The sequence below is a fragment of the Lucilia sericata genome, unplaced genomic scaffold (assembly GCF_015586225.1).
Source record: "Lucilia sericata isolate MDLA Ls3-8-SP2 unplaced genomic scaffold, ASM1558622v1 Contig001586F_arrow, whole genome shotgun sequence".
Lineage (NCBI taxonomy): Eukaryota > Metazoa > Arthropoda > Insecta > Diptera > Calliphoridae > Lucilia > Lucilia sericata.
The window spans coordinates 70,455-93,837 of record NW_023995505.1 but is presented as its reverse complement, the minus strand read 5'-3'; the positions used below and the strand labels follow the sequence as shown (position 1 = coordinate 93,837).

The following is a 23,383-nucleotide window of genomic DNA, read 5'->3' as shown; positions in this document are numbered from 1 at the left end:
ATAAGAAGAGAAATTTTAAGAAAATTTTCTATAAAAAGAGAAATTTTCCGAAAATGTTCAATAAAACTAAATTTATCAAAAATTTTTTATAAAAAAATGGAGAATTTCTGAATATTTTCTATAAAGAAGGAGATAATTTCAGAAAATTTTCTTAAAAAACAGAGAATTTCCCACAATTTTCTATAAAAAGGAGAATTATTTTAAAATTTTCTATAAAGTGGAGAAATTTTCTATAAAAAATACAGTTTTTCCAAAAATATTTTATGGAAAATAAACAATATTCAGAATTCTTTTTAAAGGAGAAAGTTTAAGCAACGATTCTATTATAAAGAGAAAAGTTTCTATATAAAGAGAAATGTTCCGGAAATTATCTCTAAAAGAGAAATGTCCAGAAAATTTTTCTATAAAAAAGAGAATAAATAAATTAAAAAAAGTTAAACTTTGTTCACAAAGTGGAATGGTAACTTTTGATTTCAAAATTCTTTGTTAACAAAGTATAAATCATAAACCTAACACTAAAAGAAATGCCTTCAAAACAGGCTTAGCAGTTAATTATCAAACTATCTTCGTACCTTTTTAGATGGTCGAAAAAAATACCACACCACACGAAGATCTTACCTTACAACCCACACCGGGTATTTCACTCCAACGATGTAAGCAAGCTAATGCTAAATGTTCATCGCGGTTACGGCAAGTACTGGACCATTCCAGGCTATAACCTCCTCATCGGAGAAAAGTCATACAGTACTTGCCAATAGCCACGCGATCTTGAAAATAATGTGGTGTATCCAATTTATTTTCTTTACATAATTTCGATAAGATTTGCGTAGGTTTCATGGGATCACGCCATTGGTTGTAACCGCAAACTGAAAGTAAAAGAATATACGTTAGAGGCAAACTTTAGAAGGTAACTTTCTCGATATACTTACTCTTCATATCTTAAGGCCAAACCACAAGTGGCTCGATGTCTGCTATAGAAACGATTTTCTAAATCTATGCGTGTCTCGCCTATCAAATCATCCCGAGCCCACTAGATCCCAATCAAATATCTGCACGGTCAACATGGAATCTTGAGGAAAGGTAACCTCTATTTCGAAACATTTACCAAACACCGGCATTCAGCTGTTTACTAACATAGTTATCCTTATCCGAAATACTTTACTACCCAAATGTAAAACAACATAGGGATCAGCTTTACCATTCAGATCCATGGGATGTAAATCGGTGGCCTTAACTATATAGACCCTCACTAGCACATGTATGGGTTCATTGGCTGGCAAATTGGGTATAGGATAATCTACACACCCTTGGGGTGGTGGTAGACGATATACCTTAATGGTCCCTTTGAAAAACCCACTGTGCGATTTTCATCCTCTGTAGAATCTCCCGTTTTCTTGCCTCTATATAAGGCAACGACTGTAGCCATTCACGGAAATTGTTGAATTCCGGTTGAGACTCCAAGTCGTTGGGATATATCTGAAAGTGAGGAGCACGACGTGCCACACTACGAAGTCGTTTAGACGAATTCGTTTGACCACTTACCTGACATAATGCTGTTGTACTATTGAGGGGTTTTGTTTTAGTCATATTCGTCGTATTATTAAAATCGGGCTTATTGCGCCCTATGCCTGTCATAGCTTTTGGGACTTAATTTTTGCACTAATTTAGCACCCTTTGCTCCTAGTTTATTGGAATTTTGTGTAATTTGAGATGGCGGTGGTGTTAAATATTTTTCAGTGTGATTAAGTGCTTTTTTCGGCTTTGGCATTGTCGATTAGCCGTTCATAGGACCAGAAGTATTTTGTCCACCAATCACGACTCAATTCATCGTCTGAATCTTGTTCTTGCATGAGATGATTTTCTTTGTTGCCTGCCTCGTCGAGAGGTTTTCTTTTTGGAATTTTGCTTTTTCAACCCTGTGAAATAAAAGGGGAACATGAAATTTAGTCCTGGATATAGTCCAAACTATAGTCCTGACTATAGTCCACACTATATAGACTACACTATATTAGACTATAGTACAAACTAGACTATATTCCAGGCTATAGACTAGACTATAGTCCAGACTATCGAGTAGACTATAGTCCAGAATGCAGACTATACTATAGATTAGACTAGACAGGACTAGACTATAGTCCGGACTACAGACTATACTATAGTCCAGAGTATAGACTATAGTCCAGGCTATATACTAGACAATAGTCCAAACTATAGTCCAAACTATAGTCCGAACTATTGTCCCAAACTATAGACAAGACTATAGTCCAAACTATGGACAAGACTATAGTCCAAACTATAGACAAGACTATAGTCCAGACTATAGACTAGACTATAGTCCAGACCAGAATATAGACTAGACTATAGTCCAGACCAAATATAGACTAGACTACAGTCTAGACCAGAATATAGACTAGACTATAGTACAGACTATAGACTAGACTATAGTCCAGACTATAGACTAGATTATAGTCCAGACTATAGACTAGACTATAGTCCAGACTATAGACTGTAGTCCAGACTATAGACTAGACTATAGTCCATACTATAGACTAGACTATAGTCCAGACTATAGACTGTAGTCCAGACTATAGACTAGACTATAGTCCATACTATAGACTAGACTATAGTCCAGACTATAGACGAGACTATAGTCCAGACTATAGACTAGACTATAGTCCAGACTATAAACTAGACTATAAGTCCAGACTATAAACTAGACTATAGTCCAGACTATAAACTAGACTATAGACTAGACTATAGTCCAGTCTATAGACTAGACTATAGTCCAGAATATAGACTAGACTATAGTCCAGAATATAGACTAGACTATAGTCCAGAATATAGACTAGACTATAGTCCAGACTATAGACTAGAGTATAGTCCAGACTATAGACTAGACTATAGTCCAGACTATAGACTAGACTATAGTCCAGACTATAGACTAGACTATAGTCCAGACTATAGACTAGACTATAGTCCAGACTATAGACTGGACTATAGTCCAGACTATAGACTGGACTATAGTCCAGACTATAGACTGGACTATAGTCCAGACTATAGATTAGACTATAGTCCAGACTATAGACTAGACTATAGTCCAGACTATAGACTAGACTATAGTCCAGACTATAGACTAGACTAGACTAGACTATAGTCCAGACTATAGACTAGACTAGACTATTGTCCAAACTAGACTATAGTCCAGACTATAGACTAGACTATAGTCCAGACTATAGACTAGACTATAGTCCAGACTATAGACTAGACTATAGTCCAGACTATAGACTAGACTATAGTCCAGAATATAGACTAGACTATACTATAGTCCATACTATAGACTAGACTATAGTCCAGACTATAGACTAGACTATAGACTAGACTATAGACTAGACTATAGCCCAGACTATGGCCTATTCCATTGTCTGGATATATATATAGCCCAGATTGGACTATATGTTGTTCATGTTGTCGAAATCACCTTACATTTTAGTAACACATGCCGCTCCATACAAAGTAAATTGATCACATGACGACCGGCGATTACCATAGAAATCCTTCATGCTGGCCTGTTGCAGCGAATCCAACATGGGCTGCATACCATAACCATCCACCAAATTATGAAGACTTTCCTCATTGAAAGGAGCTGATAAAAATAATTTGACCACCAATTGTTTTATACTTCGTTATATCCTCTTTAGGAGGTGGTTTATAGAGATAACGATGAATTGAAGTTATTTGATGAGTGCCCACCAATGTGTAACGGCCAAAAGAACGGCAATCTACACATCTTATGGTAATGGGAGGAGCATACATTTCTTCTAAAGGTAATTCCAATTCAATCGATTTTAACATATTGGGAAAATTGGGATTCTTCTTGGCATTCTGTATAATATTGGAACTTAAAATTTTGCCTGAACATTCCACGTCAATACGGGGTTTGTCGACAGACATTAGATGTACTCTCTTGAGATCTCTTAGGCCCCAGAAGAGCACTTCCAAACGAATTTAGCCAGATTTGGACGAACTTCTTTGGGCACTGGAAATATGGTATTCTGTGGGGTATATTATTGCGTTCTTTTTTCACTTCTGCCAAAACATTTTTAGGTTCTGTTAAACGAGGCATATCGGTGGAACCTAGTTCCAACATTTCAAAAGCAGCCAACAGTTCTCCGGCATTATCTGGTCCCCTAACAATATCAAACCATTCCAAGGTGGGTGTTATATAGGTATTCTCTCTAAGTTTAACTCTAGGTTGGGCAATGGCTCTTCCTATAAACTCTGACTTGCCCACCTTATCTTGATCGTATATTTCTATAATAATGGTAGGAGGATTTTTCTTGATTTCATCTTTAGTGCCATAAACTAATATTTCATCAAACACCAATAATTCATCCCAAGTGGGACTAAGAGTTTCTTCGATGACTTGTGTAGTTTTGGCAAATTCTGTTATATAAACCGTGGCATAAGGATCACTCAGGCCGGAGGCATCAGAGCCTATTAAAGAACGGGCTTGATAAATATGAGCTCTTAGTTGAAAAGTCTGAAAATTGTAAAAGTTATTAAGTTTTTCCCATTTCGATTAAGTTTATCTTACAGATTTCTCTAAATAGTGTATATTATTGGGTGCCATGGCTCCAGGCCTCTCAGCATTTCTCAGTTCATGTGATAAATCATATCCAATAGGTAGACCATCAAAGAAATGACCCTTATGATTTACCACTCCCAACCATAGATAAATGGAAAGTTTGGCTTGTATAAACCAACTAGCTGGTCCCGTTGATTGTTTACCCGGTAAACGTAAGGAATATCGTTTGTACCTTGCCACAATGTATGCCGCACTCTTCATCGGTAAGCGAGTAAATAAGGTCGCGGGCGGACATACGGTGATAAGCATAACGTTTGCCATTCGCTATCATCCAGAGGAATATGTCGGGTAGAGAATGTTGTGGCTGAAATGCAGTACATATAAGAACCTATAATCTGAATAGTTAGATGGGAAAACTCACATCATCAATAAGGAATTTCAGTTTTGCATATAGCTTTGAGCCTGTTTAAAGCGTTCATTGAGAGAGCTGCGCGTCACCAATGCTCTTAGATTGCGTGCTAAATTTCCTAAACTTTCCTGTTATAACGATAAAATCGTTAAGTTATTCTCTAGTTTAGCTATACTTGGTGCTACTCACTATTTCTCTTAGACACAACTTCATGCGCTCTTTATCCAATTTAGTTTACCGCTACCAGCACTCATAGAATTCGTTTTGGTTATTGTTTGATAGCGCAGACAGCAGATGCTAAATCTTCTAGAATGGATCGTAGACGTACTTCAGCTTTAGGATCTTCGTCCTCTATTAGACGTTTCGTTTCATTTATACCATCCTCCTAGATAAGATTAACCGTTTTAAAATAATTGTAGATGGGTTGTTATACTATGAAAGTTCTTGTTCGCAGGTTTCGGAATCATAATATAACTAACTAACTAACTAACTAACTAACAACTACTAACTAACTAACTAACTACTACTACTAACTAACTAACTAACTACTAACTAACTAACACTAACTACTAACTAACTAACTAACTAACTAACTAACTAACTAACTACTAACTAACTAACTAACTAACTAACTAACTAACTAACTAACTACTAACTAACTAACTAACTACTAACTACTAACTAACTAACTACTAACTAACTAACTAACTACTAACTAACTAACTAACTAACTAACTAACTAACTAACTAACTAACTAACTAACTAACTAACTAACTAACTAACTAACTAACTAACTACTAACTAACTAACTAACTAACTAACTACTAACTAACTAACTAACTAACTAACTAACTAACAACTAACTAACTAACTAACTACTAACTAACTAACTAACTAACTAACTAACTAACTAACTAACTAACTAACTAACTAACTAACTAACTAACTAACTAACTAACTAACTAACTAACTAACTAACTAACTAACTAACTAACTAACTACTAACTACTAACTAACTAACCTAACTAACTAACTAACTAACTAACTAACTAACTAACTAACTAACTAACTAACTAACTAACTAACTAACTAACTAACTAACTAACTAACTAACTAACTAACTACTAACTAACTAACTAACTAACTAACTAACTAACTAACTAACTAACTAACTAACTAACTACTACTAACTAACTAACTAACTAACTACTAACTAACTAACTAACTAACTAACTAACTAACTAACTAACTAACTACTAAACTAACTAACTAACTACTAACTACTAACTAACTAACTACTAACTAACTAACTAACTAACTAACTAACTAACTAACTAACTAACTAACTAACTAACTAACTAACTACTAACTAACTAACTAACTAACTAACTAACTAACTAACTAACTAACTAACTAACTAACTAACTAACTAACTAACTAACTAACTAACTAACTAACTAACTAACTAACTACTAACTACTAACTAACTAACTAACTAACTAACTAACTAACTGACTAACTAACTAACTAACTAACTAACTAACTAACTAACTAACTAACTAACTACTAACACTAACTAACTAACTACTAACTAACTAACTACAACTAACTAACTAACTAACTAACTAACTAACTACTAACTAACTAAGCTAACTAACTAACTAACTACTAACTAACTACTAACTAACTAACCTAACTAACTGTACTAACTACTACTAACTAACTAACTAACTACGAACTAACTAACTAACCTAACTAACTAACTAACTAACTAACTAACTAACTAACTAACTAACTACTAACTAACTACTAACTAACTAACTAACTAACTAACTAACTAACTACTAACTAACTACTACTAACTAACTAACTACTACTAACTAACTACTAACTAACTACTAACTAACTACCTACGACTAACTAACTACTAACTAACTAACTAACTAACTAACTAACTACTAACTACTAACTAACTACTAACTAACTAATACTAACTAACCTAACTAACTAACTAACTAACTAACTAACTAACTACTAACTAACTAACTAACTAACTAACTAACTAACTACTAACTAACTAACTAACTAACTAACTACTACTAACTAACTAACTAACTAACTAACTCTAACTAACTACGAAACGAACTAACTAACTAAAATATTAACCTACTAATGTGTTCAGAACCAAACTCTAGCATTATTACATGTGATTTTATATATTATAAGATTGATCTCTTGCAGGTCCAATGAGTCTTTGCACTGACTAAAGAGCTAACGCTTTCACAAATGGATTGCAGCCAATGATATTATTCAAAATTTCTGAGTAGCTAATTGATTACTCTCATTGACCTTTGTATCATTCCCCCAAAACTACTTACAAATTTCTCTGCCATTTTCGACAACATATTACTGTTATACATGCGTCTCCTTAAATCCGGCAAGGTACATCTAACATCCATACAGGGCTTATAATCCCAATATGGCAAATAATAATGATTCTTATCATGTGATATGGGTTTGCAAGCATTAGTAGTGCTACTAAACGATGTTGTATCCACCGTCTCTAATACACAACCATCTTCACCATCATCCAAAGCAGTAGCAAAACTTTCATTATGACCATCCAGTGAATTGCCAGCATTACCCATACTCAGTTCAAAGAATACGGTTTTATCACTGATTTTCTTGTCGATCATAGAGGCCTCGACAATAGAGCCAAATAAAAAGAATTCTTCATTGCGTGAATAGGAGGATTCGGATATTAGTTGGGTGGGTTCAAGTTCAACATTCTTTTCGGTGGTTATTTCGATGTTATCGGTGATTTCAGTGCGTATGGCTATAAGTAAGCGGGCTCTGTAGCTAACACCTTCCCCCAGACCGGTATTCAAATTGGAATGTTGATCTAAGAGACTGTAGTCACGTGTAGAACCATACAGGTGAATGAAAGAGGGACCAAAGGTGGGTAAGAAACCTTTTTCACCATCATTGGAGATTTGTTTTAAATCTATATAATGTGTACCGATAATAGAAGGTTTCATGGGATCGGCATCTCTAAGTTGGATCTGTAAGTAAAAAACATTTAGTGACAAAAATATATATCAATGCTTTAGTAAATATTTTACCTTAATTCTTTGACATAATGGTGGAAACATTTCGGTAAATACTAATTGTTCATTCCATACCGGAGCATAGGCATTTTTCTTTACTGTTGTTTTACCACTTAGACCCGCAAATGAAACTTGTACATAGGGGCTAACTAAATCTTTAGATTCTCCTGTAAGAGCTTTTTTAACATTAGCCATTATGGAAGAATTCATTCTAGGCAAACCATCAGCTCTATAGATTTTTACTATAAATTTAGCTCGTTGTCTTTCTATAGGTACACCATCCGGCAATAAAAGGTTTCTGAAATGATGATATAATAATTTAGAGTATAATATAGTTTGAGAGAGAAAAACTTACGCTTCGATATCATCTGGATCTTTTTCCGATTTCTGTGGCACTTTAACAGTATCACCTTTGCCAATGATACCAATATCACATTTTAAATAACCTTTAGGGCCACTATAGAAATCTTCGGGATCCGTTAATAAGGCCCATTTATGATAGAATTGATGATCTGTTTTTAATAGGGTGAGACAAATTTTATAATTATTTTTGTTTAATTATTTCACAGAGAAAGATAAGAGTAAATTTGCAGGCCTTATTAAATAAAGTCATGCTTGTGAAAAATTTGCAATAAGAAATGGATGCATTATGAGGGAACTATTATTCGAAATTTAGAGAATAAGAAGACAGAAAGGTTTGGAAAAACTAAAGCTACATTATATTAATATAGTGGAAAAGAAAAAAAGATATTATTAAATGCATTCACCTATAATATTGTATAAAACAAGGGTCTGGATAATGACTATAGAGATATATAAATATCTATAGTCTAGTCTATAGTCTAGTCTATAGTCTAGTCTATAGTCTAGTCTATAGTCTAGTCTATAGTCTAGTCTATAGTCTAGTCTATAGTCTAGTCTATAGTCTAGTCTATAGTCTAGTCTATAGTCTAGTCTATAGTCTAGTCTATAGTCTAGTCTATAGTCTAGTCTATAGTCTAGTCTATAGTCTAGTCTATAGTCTAGTCTATAGTCTAGTCTATAGTCTAGTCTATAGTCTAGTCTATAGTCTAGTCTATAGTCTAGTCTATAGTCTAGTCTATTAGTCTAGTCTATAGTCTAGTCTATAGTCTAGTCTATAGTCTAGTCTATAGTCTAGTCTATAGTCTAGTCTATAGTCTAGTCTATAGTCTAGTCTATAGTCTAGTCTATAGTCTAGTCTATAGTCTAGTCTATAGTCTAGTCTATAGTCTAGTCTATAGTCTAGTCTATAGTCTAGTCTATAGTCTAGTCCTATAGTCTAGTCTATAGTCTAGTCTATAGTCTAGTCTATAGTCTAGTCTATAGTCTAGTCTATAGTCTAGTCTATAGTCTAGTCTATAGTCTAGTCTATAGTCTAGTCTAGTAGTCTAGTCTATAGTCTAGTCTATAGTCTAGTCTATAGTCTATAGTCTAGTCTATAGTCTAGTCTATAGTCTAGTCTATAGTCTAGTCTATAGTCTAGTCTATAGTCTAGTCTATAGTCTAGTCTATAGTCTAGTCTATAGTCTAGTCTATAGTCTAGTCTATAGTCTAGTCTATAGTCTAGTCTATAGTCGTCTATAGTCTAGTCTATAGTCTAGTCTATAGTCTAGTCTATAGTCTATCTATAGTCTAGTTCTATAGTCTAGTCTATAGTCTAGTCTATAGTCTAGTCTATAGTCTAGTCTATAGTCCTAGTCTATAGTCTAGTCTATAGTCTAGTCTATAGTCCTAGTTTCTATAGTCTAGTCTATAGTCTAGTCTATAGTCCTAGTCTATAGTCTAGTCTAATAGTCTAGTCTATAGTCCTAGTCTATAGTCTAGTCTATAGGCTAGTCTATAGTCTAGTCCTATGTCTAGTCTATAGTCCTAGTCTATTAGTCTAGTCTATAGTCTAGTCTATAGTCTAGTCTATAGTCCTAGTCTATAGTCTAGTCTATTAGTCTAGTCCTATAGTCTAGTCTATAGTCTAGTCTATAGTCTAGTCTATAGTCTAGTCTATAGTCTAGTCCTATAGTCTAGTCTATAGTCTAGTCTATAGTCTAGTCTATAGTCTAGTCCTAAGTCTAGTCTAGTCTATAGTCTAGTCTATAGTCTAGTCTATAGTCTAGTCTATAGTCTAGTCTATAGTCTAGTCTATAGTCTAGTCTATAGTCTAGTCTATAGTCTAGTCTATAGTCTAGTCTAGTCTATAGTCTAGTCTATAGTCTAGTCTAGTCTATAGTCTAGTCTAGTCTATCTAGTCTAGTCTATAGTCTAGTCTAGTCTATAGTCTAGTCTAGTCTATAGTCTAGTCTATAGTCTAGTCTATAGTCTAGTCTATAGTCTAGTCTATAATCTAGTCTATAGTCTAGTATAGAGTCTAGTCTATAGTCTAGTCTATATTCCAGTTACTAGTCTAGTTTATAGTCCATAGAGTCTGAAAACCTTGTAGCGTACAATTGTTTTTTTGATATCGTTCGATGTATATAACGAATTTACGCTATCCTTCTTGGTGCTATAAAAATTTTGAAATTTTTGAAAAAAGTGCACCATATTATATCTATAGTGTGTATGTTTGGTGTAGTGTGCATAATCTAGGTGAATGTTTTTAGCAGATTTTTCTTTTACCTTTTTGATGCCACACTGTTGCTACATCCAATTAAAGTTGCCAATCAGTTTATTGCGACTAAAACATTACGACTTTGTAAAACCTTATTGTTTTGAATTATAATTTTTTACAAGTTTTGACACAATAATAGTTATTTCGTGTTTAAGTGTAATGGAAATAAAATTCAACAGGTTTTTTATATTTTTAACAGAAATCAATTTTATACATAAATGTTTTGGGGGGTTTTAAGTCGAAAAGAAAAGAAGGAATATAGAAAGAATAGAAGAAGAAAAAGAAAAGACAAGAACACCAACAATATTCATTCAAATAAATTTTTTTAAACATAGAAGAAATCAAAAAACAAAGTTATATATTAGAGATGCTATTTCACAGATATATACGTCGTAGTCTCAGACTTTCTAAGTGACTTCTGGTAAAAGTTTAAAAATGTTTTCATTTTGTATGTCAACAAGTAATTTATAATAAATATTATTAAATATTTATCTAAAGTTAGACAAAGAATTTCTAATAATTTTATCAGCAATTTTAAAACACTTTTAAGCCCCTATAACTATACTAAGAAATATCATCAAAAATTTAAATACATTTAAATTACAATATTGAAAAACAACAAACTACATGTAAAAATAATAAATACACAGAAGTTAAGGAAAAATGTATTTTATATATTTTTTTGTTTATACCCGGAGCATCGTAAACTGTTGACAAATCAATTTTAAATGAACCCACTAAAGTACCGGTACGTAAAAATTTCCTGGATTGCAATACCTTTAATATATTTTGTTTGTTAAATAAATATAAAATAATATTTTATTAATGTACGTAAAATAAATAAATTATTTATAATGTTTTATAAATAAGTTTCAGTTAAACAACAATATTTTTTTAAGATTGTCATAAATACTTAAGTATTTGTTAATACTTTATAAGTTGTTATTCGTTGTTTTTTGTTTTGTCTTTATTTCATAGAATTTTTTTCTGTTTTCTATCTTTGTTTCTTACATTTATTGAACACACATACTACTGTTTAAAATGATGGTGTTAAACAGTGGGACCGATGTTAGAAAAACTGGTAATAGATAAAATATGAATAATTTTCAATAGGCTAGACAATAGTCTGTACTATAGACTTGATATAGACTAGACTATAGACTAGACTATAGACTAGACTATAGACTAGACTATAGACTAGACTATAGACTAGACTATAGACTAGACTATAGACTAGACTATAGACTAGACTATAGACTAGACTATAGACTAGACTATAGACTAGACTATAGACTAGACTATAGACTAGACTATAGACTAGACTATAGACTAGACTATAGACTAGACTATAGACTAGACTATAGACTAGACTATAGACTAGACTATAGACTAGACTATAGACTAGACTATAGACTAGACCATAGACTAGACTATAGACTAGACTATAGACTAGACTATAGACTAGACTATAGACTAGACTATAGACTAGACTATAGACTAGACTCTAGAATGAAGACTGTACTATATACTAGACAATAGACTAGATAATAGACATGACTATGAAGTAGAGTATAGACTAGATAATAGACAAACTATAGACTGGACAATGGACAAAACTAGACAATAGAGATGGAGAACTAGACTATGGACTAGATTATGGCCTAGACTACAGTTTATTAGTTAGTTAGTTAGATAGTTTTAGTTAGTTAGTTAGTTGTAGTTAGTTAGTTAGTTCGTTAGTTAGTTAGTTAGTTAGTTAGTTAGTTCGTTAGTTAGTTCGTTAGTTAGTTTTTCGTTCGTTAGTTAGTTAGTTAGTTCGTTCGTAGTTAGTTAGTTAGTTCGTTCGTTAGTTCGTTGTTCGTTCGTTAGTTCGTTCGTTCGTTCGTTCGTTCGTTCGTTCTTCGTTTGTTCGTTAGTTCGTTCGTTCGTAGTTCGTTAGTTAGTTTCGTTCGTTCGTTCGTTCGTTCGTTCGTTCGTTCGTTCGTTAGTAGTTCGTTCGTTAGTTCGTTCGTTCGTTCTTCGTTCGTTCGTTAGTTAGTTCGTTCGTTTCGTTCGTTCGTTAGTCGTTCGTTCTTGTTCGTTCGTTCGTTCGTTCGTTCGTTCGTTCGTTCGTTCGTTCGTTCGTTGTTCGTTCGTTTCGTTCGTTATTCGTTCGTTCGTTCGTTCGTTCGTTCGTTCGTTCGTTTCGTTCGTTCGTTCGTTCGTTCGTTCGTTCGTTCGTTCGTTCGTTCGTTCGTTAGTTCGTTCGTTCGTTAGTTCGTTCGTTCGTCGTTCGTTCGTTCGTTCGTTCGTTCGTTCGTCGTTCGTTCGTTCTGTTCGTTAGTTCGTTCGTTCGTTTCGTTTCGTTCGTTCGTTCGTTCGTTCGTTCGTTCGTTCGTTCGTTCGTTCGTTTCGTTCGTTCGTTCGTTCGTTCGTTCGTTCGTTCGTTCGTTCGTTCGTTCGTCTTCGTTCGTCGTTCGTTCGTTCGTTCGTTCGTTCGTTCGTTCGTTCGTTCGTTCGTTCGTTCGTTCGTTCAGTTCGTTCGTTCGTTCGTTCGTTCGTTCGTTCGTTCGTTTCGTTGTTCGTTCTCGTTCGTTCGTTTCGTTCGTTCGTTCGTTCGTTCGTTCGTTCGTTCGTTCGTTCGTTCGTTCGTTCGTTCGTTCGTTCGTTCGTTCGTTCGTTCGTTCGTTCGTTCGTTCGTTCGTTCGTTCGTTCGTTCTTCGTTCGTTCGTTCGTTCGTTCGTTCGTTCTTCGTTCGTTCGTTCGTTCGTTCGTTCGTTCGTTCGTTCGTTCGTTCGTTCGTTCTTCGTTCGTTCTTCGTTCGTTCGTTCGTTGTTCGTTCGTTCGTTCGTTCGTCGTTCGTCCCTTTTCTCTGGTTCTCCCCCCCGTTTCTTTTCCTTTGCTTCTTCGCTTTCTTCTTCAATGGAGTCTTGTCTATTTATTCATTGAAGCTTCATTCAATACTGCTCTTAATAGTAGTGTACAATAGTGTGTGTGTTCCATATAGATTGGTCTTAACTAGGTTTCAGATTTATTGCTAGTCACGTATTTCTTTTCACTGGAAAAGGCATTAAGCATCAATGTAAAATGCAATTAATTTACACTCTTTTAAACTTATTTTTGTTGGAATGCAATTAGTTAATTAGCCACTACATTTATTAATAGCAATGGTTTTAAATTATTTATCCTGCTAGTTTATAGAGGTACAGGAATGCATGTGGTGAGGAAAAATAAATAACTAATTAATTGGAGGAAATACTTTATAAATACAAAATCTTGACTAGGTGGAGGTTTTAGTTTAAAGATTTTGATTTAAGGCTAACATTGCTCAAATCTTTAGTAATTATTTTTTAATTTATATTTGTTGGTGATTTTTAATTCAATTTTTCTCTATTAAATGAAATTTATTAAATAAATTTTATGTAATTTATGATTTCAAAAACATTTTTCTGTTAATTATATGTATGTTATGCAGGAATTTAATTATCAGCTATGACTTTAATATCTATTGTGTTAATTATTTTTTTGTACTGAAAATATTATTTAATAAAAAAACAAAAAAATTAAACAAAAAAAAATAATAAAATATTGATGAAACCATTATAATTGTCCCTAAATGAAGGTAATTTATAACAAATGTACATATAAATAATTCAGGCGAAAAATTTCATAAAAATTATTTAATTTAATACTGTTTATAAATATTACTATGAGGTCAGTCAGGTTGGAAATGTGAAAGAGTGACGAAAGGTCACAAATGTTTTAAATAAAATCTCAAATTTGTGAAAAGTTGCCTTAAATTCTCTTTTAAAATCTCTTCAAAGAAAGTTTATAGGAGTTTGTATGAAAACCCCTAACAATACCGGGTACCGAAAACCTTTATAAATTATAATTATTTACATATAATTGCTTTCACATAAATATGCAAATTAACTACTACTATTATAATCATTTCAATTCACATTAAAAATTCTCTAAGCACACTTTCGTTCAACACCTGTCGGTTCATATTATTCATACTAAATAGAAAGAAACACACCCTAATTACCCACTAACACCTAAATGACCATTTATGAATATATTCATATAATATTTATCATTTTACCTCAAAAATATTATACAAATGATAGTTTATGTTTCTTATTGAATCAACAAATCATAACGATAACTAATTATTATAATATTTACATAGATTTAATCTGTAACTTACCGACAAAGTATAATTTTATCAAACAACATCACCGGAGGCATATGAAAATCAAAAACAAAATACTTGGAAAGAGACAAACAGACAAAAAGAGAATAAACAATAAATTGAAATAAATATTTAATGTATAAAACTTATTATCTTTAACCTACTTCGTTGTAATAAGGACAATTTGTACTCTCCTTAACACTGGTATATTTCTTTTGATCTCCCACTTGTATGCAAACCACTGGATCCATATTTAAACCAGGCAGCTGACGTGCTTCGATAATTGTTATACAAACTTGAAAATCTTGCGATTTCAAATGGTCTGCGGTACGTGTCATTTGTTTGATCCTTTTAGGAGAGAATAACAACAATAGGAGTTTCTTTTTTTTACATTATGGAAAGAGAATTATTTACATTTTTCCTTGATCAAAATGCTGTAATTCTTCTACATCACTGGATTGATTTGATTGTCCACTTTCAGCTCCTGGGGTGGTTGTGGCTGTTAAAATGCCATTATTATCTCTCATATATTGTTGAGCTGCCATACTATCAGCATTTGGTGTTCCTGTTCCATTTTCATGCTCAAATATCAAGGGTGATCTAAGAATAAAAATAAAAAACTTATTTTTGAAAAAATGTCTGAAAAATATGGCAGTTTTTTTTTTAAAAAGAGTAATTTTTGGAAAATTTCCAAATAAAATGAGAAATATACTAAACTAGACTATAGACTAGACTATAGACTGGACTATAGACTAGACTAGACTATAGACTAGACTAGACTAGACTAGACTAGACTAGACTAGACTAGACTAGACTAGACTAGACTAGACTAGACTAGACTAGACTAGACTAGACTAGACTAGACTAGACTAGACTAGACTAGACTATACTAGACTAGACTAGACTAGACTATAGACTAGACTATAGACTAGACTATAGACTAGAACTATAGACTAGACTATAGACTAGACTATAGACTAGACTATAGACTAGACTATAGACTAGACTATAGACTAGACTATAGACTAGACTATAGACTAGACTATAGACTAGACTATAGACTAGACTATAGACTACTATAGACTAGACTAAGACTAGACTATAGACTAGACTATAGACTAGACTATAGACTAGACTATAGACTAGACTATAGACTAGACTATAGACTAGACTATAGACTAGACTATAGACTAGACTATAGACTAGACTATAGACTAGACTATAGACTAGACTATAGACTAGACTATAGACTAGACTATAGACTAGACTATAGACTAGACTATAGACTAGACTATAGACTAGACTATAGACTAGACTATAGACTAGACTAGACTATAGACTAGACTATAGACTAGACTATAGACTAGACTATAGACTAGACTATAGACTAGACTATAGACTAGACTATAGACTAGACTATAGACTAGACTATAGACTAGACTATAGACTAGACTATAGACCTAGACTATAGACTAGACTATAGACTAGACTATAGACTAGACTATAGACTAGACTATAGACTAGACTATAGACTAGACTATAAGACTAGACTATAGACTAGACTATAGACTAACTATAGACTAGACTATAGACTAGACTATAGACTAGACTATAGACTAGACTATAGACTAGACTATAGACTAGACGATAGACAGAGACTAATAGACTAGACTATAGACTAGACTATAGACTAGACTATACTAGACTATAGACTAGACTAATAGACTAGACTATAGACTAGACTATAGACTAGACTATAGACTAGACTATAGACTAGACTATAGACTAGACTATAGACTAGACTATAGACTAGACTATAGACTAGACTATAGACTAGACTATAGACTAGACTATAGACTAGACTATAGACTAGCTATAGACTAGACTATAGACTAGACTATAGACTAGACTATAGACTAGACTATAGACTAGACTATAGACTAGATTATAGACTAGACTAGACTATAGACTATATATAACAAGTAAGAGTGTTATATTCGCCATGTCCGAATCTTATATACCCACCATCAAATCATCCTTATTAATAAACTTTGATATTAACTATATATGTTGAATCATGTGTCGATATTATTATGAACATCAGGGAAATATTTGAAAGTGGGCCTTTAATAAGGGCTTAAGCATGGACCGTGCTCTTCCGAATTAAAAATATTAATTTTGTTTGATCCAATATTTATAAACTATAACTGTTTTTTTTGTAAGAGTGGTTATATGGAGGGTAGAGTCAATTATGGACCTATCCTTGTAGGTTTATACAATAATGATTTGCATCTAATGTCATTGTACTTGTATACAGTGGACGTCCAATAGTACGTATACGCTTTATTACGAATATTCAATAATACGAATGGCAAAATTGTTGCATTGTCTACTCTATAGTACGAATAAAGTCACAATTTTTCTGTTCGATAGTACGAATAACGCATTTTTTATGGGAATTTTGGTTTTATTTACGTATGAATGAAGTTTTTATTATGTTTTATACCCACCATCAAAAAAGATGGGGGGTATATTGATTTGTGTCATTTCGTTTGTAACACATCGAAATATTGCTCATAGACCCATAAAAGAATATATATTCCGGGTCCTTATTAAATTCTAAGACGATCTAGCCGTGTCCGTCCGTCTGTCCGTCCGTCCGTCTGTCCGTCTGTCTGTTGAAATCACGATAGGGACCACACGAGAGGAGCTAGGCAGTTGAAATTTTGCATAAATATTCTCTATTGTTAAGGTTTGTTTGGTATTGAAAATGGGCAATATCGGTCCACTTTTTCGGATAGCCCCCATACAAGTGGACCTCCAAAAAACAGCTTCAACGGGCATAACTGCTTCAGAAGTACAAGTATAGCGATGAAATTCGACATAAATAAGTTCCATATGAGCCAAAATCTTTCTACCAAATTTTTTCAGGATCGGCCCATAAATGACCCTACCCCCATATAAGGTCCCCTTCTGAAAATGACTTTAACACTCATTACTGGCCACAAAATGCAAGTATAGCGATGAAATTCGACATAAATAAGTTTCATGTGAGCCAAAATCTTTTTAACCAAATTTTTTGAGGATCGGTCCATAATTGACCCTACCCCTCATATAAGGTCCCCTTTAGAAAATTACTTTAACACTCATTACTGGTCCAAAAATGCGAGTATAGCGATGAAATTCGGTATAAATAAGTTTCTTACGAACCGAAATCGCTCTACGAATTTTTTTTAAGATCGGCCCATAAATGACCCTACCCCCCATATAAGGTCCCCTTCTGAAAATGACTTTAACGCTCATTATTGGCTAAAAAATACGAATATAGCAATAAAATTTTACACAATTAATTTCCTCGCGAGCCAAAATCTTTTTAATAACTTTAATATGGATAGGTCCATAATTGGCCCTTCTCCCCCCTATTGGGTCCACTTCAGGAAATAGCTTTAACGCTCATTACTGTCTTAAAAATAAGAGTAAAGCGATGAAATGCTACACACGTAAGTTTCTTACGAGCCAAAATCTCGGTACCAATTTTTTTTGGATCGGCCCATAAATGACCCTTCCCCCATATAAGGCCCCCTCTGCAAATAACTATACTGCTCATTACTGGCTTAAAAATATTAATGTAGTGACGAAAATTGACGCACATAAGTTTAATGCGTGCCAAAATCTCTCCACTAAATTTAGGGAGGATCGGTCCATAATTTACCCTACCGCCCATACAAGGTCCCCTTTAGAAAATTTCTTAAACGATCATTACTGGCTTAAAAATATGAGTTATGAAATACGGTTATGAAATTCGCTCCGAATTTCATGCGGAATGTGTCGGTAATTCACCCTACCACCCCCATATAAGCCACTTTATAAATTACATGAACGCTAATTGCCGGCATAAAAATGCGAGAACAGCGAATGTAAACAAGTTTTATATGAACCAAAATCAGTCTACAAAAAGTTATGAGGATAGGTCAACAATTGACCATACACCACATATGAGATCTTCTTTAGAAAATTTGATGAAGAAAACTCTGATAATTACAAGTACAGTACAAAATATTAAAAATTAATATTTTGTTAGTTCAAAAGAGCTCGGTCCATAATTGTCTTAAGCTATATTCCAAACATCACCCTGATGTTTATATGGGAGCATTCCTTTTACGGCATACGGTTTGATGGTGGGTATATGAGATTCGGCACAGCCGAATATAACACTCTTACTTGTTATTTTATTATTATGGGCCTATCATTATAAAGTTTTACGAAGAGATTTAGGTTCCCATAAAACATGTTTGTGCCGAATTTCATTGTTATTGATGCTTTTCTTAGCCAGTTATGGACGATAAAGTCATTTTCTGAAGTGGACTTTATATGGGGGGTAGGGTCAATTATGGGCCTATCCTTATAAAATTTTACGAAGAGATTTAGGTTCCCATAAAACATGTCAGTCCGAATTTCATTGTTATTGATGGTTTTCTTAGCCAGTTATGGGCGATAAAGTCATTTTCAGAAGGGGACTTTATATGGGGGGTAGGGTCAATTATGGGCCTATCCTTATAAAATTTTACGAAGAGGTTTAGGTTCCCATAAAACATATTTGTGCCGAATTTCATTGTTATTGATGCTTTTCTTAGCCAGTTATGGCCGATAAAGTCATTTTCTGAAGGGGACTTTATATGGGGGTAGGGTCAATTATGGACCGATCCTTATAAAAATTCAACAAAGAGATTTATGTTCCCATAAAACATGTTTGTGCCGAATTTCATTGTTATTGATGCTTTTCTTAGCCAATTATGGGCGATAAGACATTTTTTGAAGGGGACTTTATATGGGTCAATTATAGGCCTAATCCTTTATAGGCCTAAACCTTATAAAATTTTACAAAGTGATTTAGGTTCCCATAAAACATGTTTGTACCGAATTTCACCGCTATTGATGCTTCGCTTAGCAAGTTATGAGCGATAAAGTCATTTTCTTAAGGGGGCCTTATATGGGGGCTAGGCGAAATCATGCACCGATATTGCCCATTTTCAATACCAAACAAGCATCAACTAGAAGTATCTGTACAAAATTTTAGCTCTCTAGCTACTTTCATTTAGACTCTATCGTGTTTTTAACAGACAGACAGACGGACGGACATGGCTAGATCGTTTTAGAATCTAATAAGGGTCCAGAATATATATACTTTTATGGGTCTTAGACGAATATTTCAATGTGTTACAAACGGAATGACAAAAACAATATACCCCCCATCTTTTTTGATGGTGGGTATAAAAATAGAGAAATTTTACGAATACTTTCTATGAAAGAAATTCTCGGTAACATCAAACGAATTTTTAGTTTTCACAATCGTATTTCATGATGGTTCTCAGAAACGACCAAATTCGATTCGGTTGTTACATAGAATCAGCTTTCTCCATGAGTGATTAATATTTCTATATAAAATTTAAGTCAATCAACGATTAAAATTTCTATAGAAAAGTTAATAAAACTATGATGAAATGCTTTTTCTCCTGAAATAGGTAGCTTAAACTCAAATGAAATTTTCCGGAGAAAAAATGCTTAAACTGTATAATATTTTGAAATATTTTATTTTAATAAACTGTCATTATACATAAATACATACCCCCTTATTCACAAACAACATTTTTATTTTATAAAAGGTTTATAAAACAAAATTTCCATACAAAATCTAATTTATAAACAGTTTATAAAATAAAAATTTTGTTTGTGAATAAGGGGGATAGTATTTAATAAAATGAATATTAAATTTTTCCACTATACATCCTTTGAATCATATTTAATAAGCTAAACCCTTTTGGCACATTAATTTTTGTATGAAAATTTTACACTTAATTAATGAACTTGATAATTGATGCGTGATTATTTTACTTTTCACTTGTTAAAGGTGATTTATGACTGTAGAAAGCGGTAAAAGCAGTGGAATAATTAATATTTAAATATGCAAAAAAATACCCTTAATGAATAATTTCACAAAAATATATTTTACATTTTATTAATGTAAATATTATAAAAGTATGAATGTAATTAGAGACAGACCGACATATCTATTTAAATTGTTATTTCAAAGGTGGGGAGTAGGAATGTTAATATAATTTTATGAAATTAGGTAGGAGGATGGCTATTATTAGCTCAATATAAATTTAAATAAATAAAACTAAATGTTTATTAATTTAAATTTATATTGAGCAAATAATAAGCCATTCTTCCTGTAGAAATATTTTATTAATTAGTTTCATAAATTAAAATAATTTAAATACATACCTTCCTTTAGAAATTTTAAATGCTTAATATTTTAATGAGGTAAAGTGTGCCGTTTAATTAGTAAATTTTTGCTGATGATAGAAGTTAGAGAAAAGAGGTAAGAGTGAAGATATCAATACACATTTTGTAATGAACAATTTCGTGTGAATGAACAATTTAGAAAGAAAAATGTTGAAATTTCTCTTTTTCACAGACAAATTAACAAAAATTCGTTTTGAAAGAAAATTTTCGAAAGTTGCTAAATTTTCCATTTTTATAAAAATGAAAGAAAATTTTCGAAAGTTGCTAAATTTTCCATTTTTATAAAAATATCACTCTTTTATAGAAAATTTTCGGAAAATTTCTCTTTTTCTATAGACATTTTTTGGAAAATTTCTCTTTTCTGTAGAAAATTTTTAAAAAATTACTCTTTTCTTTAGAAAATTTTAGGAAAATTTATCTTTTTTAGAAAATATTCGGAAAATTTGTCTTTTCTATAGAAAATGTTCGGAACAGTTCTCTCTCTATTGAATATTTTCGGAAAATTTCTATTTTATATAACAAATTTCTCCTTTTTTAGAAAATATTCGGAAAATTTTTCTTTTCTGTAGAACATTTTCGGAAAATTCTACCTTCTATAGAAAATTTTCGGAAAAGTTTTCTTTTCTATAGAAAATTTTCGGAAATTTCTCTTTTCTATAGAAAATTTTCGGAAAATTTCTCTTTTCTATAGAAAATTTTCGGAAAATTTCTCTTTTCTATAGAAAATTTTCGGAAAATTTCTCTTTTCTATAGAAATTTTCGGAAAATTTCTCTTTCTATAGAAAATTTTCGGAAAATTTCTCTTTTCTATAGAAAATTTTCGGAAAATTTCTCTTTTCTATAGAAAATTTTCGGAAAATTTCTCTTTTCTATAGAAAATTTTTGGAAAATTTCTCTATTCTATAGAAAATTTTGGAAAATTTCTCTATTCTATAGAAAATTTTTGGAAAATTTCTCTATTCTACAGAATTTATTCTTAAAATTTATCTTTTCTATAGAAAATTTTCCGAAAATTTATCTTATTTATAGAAAATTTATTTTTCTATAAAATATTTTCGAAAAATTTCACTTCTCTATAGAAAATTTCCGAAAAAATTACTCTTTTCTATACAAAATTTTCGGAAAATATCTCTTTTCTAAAGAACTTTTTCTGAAATTATCTCTTTTTCTAAAGAAAATTTTCTCTTTTTTATAGAAAATTTTCGGAAAATTTTCTCTTTTCTATAAAAAATATTCGAAAATTTTCTCTTTTCTACAAAAAATATTCGAAAATGTTCTCTTTTCTACAGAAAATTTTCTCTTTTTTTTAGAAAATTTTCGGAAAATTTCCTTTTTCTATAGAAAAATTCTAAAGAAATTTCCCTTTCTATAGAAAATTTCTCTTTCCTATAGAAAATTTTCAGAAAATGTCTCTTTTTTATAAAAAATTTTTGGAAAATTTCTCTTTTCTATAGAAAATTTACGGAAAATTTCTTTTTTCTATGGAAAATTTACGGAAAATTTCTTTTTTCTATAGAAAATTTTCAGAAAATCGCTCTTTTCTAAAGAAAATTTTCAGAAAAGTTCTCTTTTTTATTCGGAAAATTCTTTGCTACGGAATTTTTTTCTTTGGAAATTTTTGGGAAATTTCTCTTTTTTATAAAAAATTTTCCTAAAATTTCTCTTTTCTATAAAAAATTTTCTTAAAACTTGCCTTTTCTATAAAAAGTTTCGGAGAACTTTGCTTTTCTATAGAAAATTTCGGAAAATTTTTTTTTTGATCAAAATTATTTGGGAAAATTTACCGAAAAATTCCATTTTATATAAAGTTTCCGTAATTTTTTCTATTTGTAGACTATGTATTTTTGTTATTATAGAAAATTATTTCACTAATTTATAACAATTTTCCCTAATTTTATAAAATTGTTTCAAAAATTCCTTTTTTTATGGCAAATTATCTTTCAGTTTCAGTTTTATAGAAATTTTCTTATTTTGGAGAAAATGTTAAAAATGTTCTTTAAAAACCATTTATCGCACTTTACAAAAACTTTAACTCAAGAAAAACTACCTGCATTTGGAAAACTTATGTATATTGTTTTTCCTGCACTTAATTTAATTACATACATAATAAAACAATTATAAATAGTAGACCTAAAATTAAACCACATATGTATGTACAAATGTGTGTATTTATGTTCG

At 32.0% G+C, this 23,383-nt stretch overlaps 1 pseudogene; it reads right to left on the bottom strand.

The window, feature by feature from the left end:
• Positions 1 to 23,383, bottom strand: part of LOC119612039 — a 98,373-nt pseudogene that overhangs the window by 4,540 nt on the left and 70,450 nt on the right.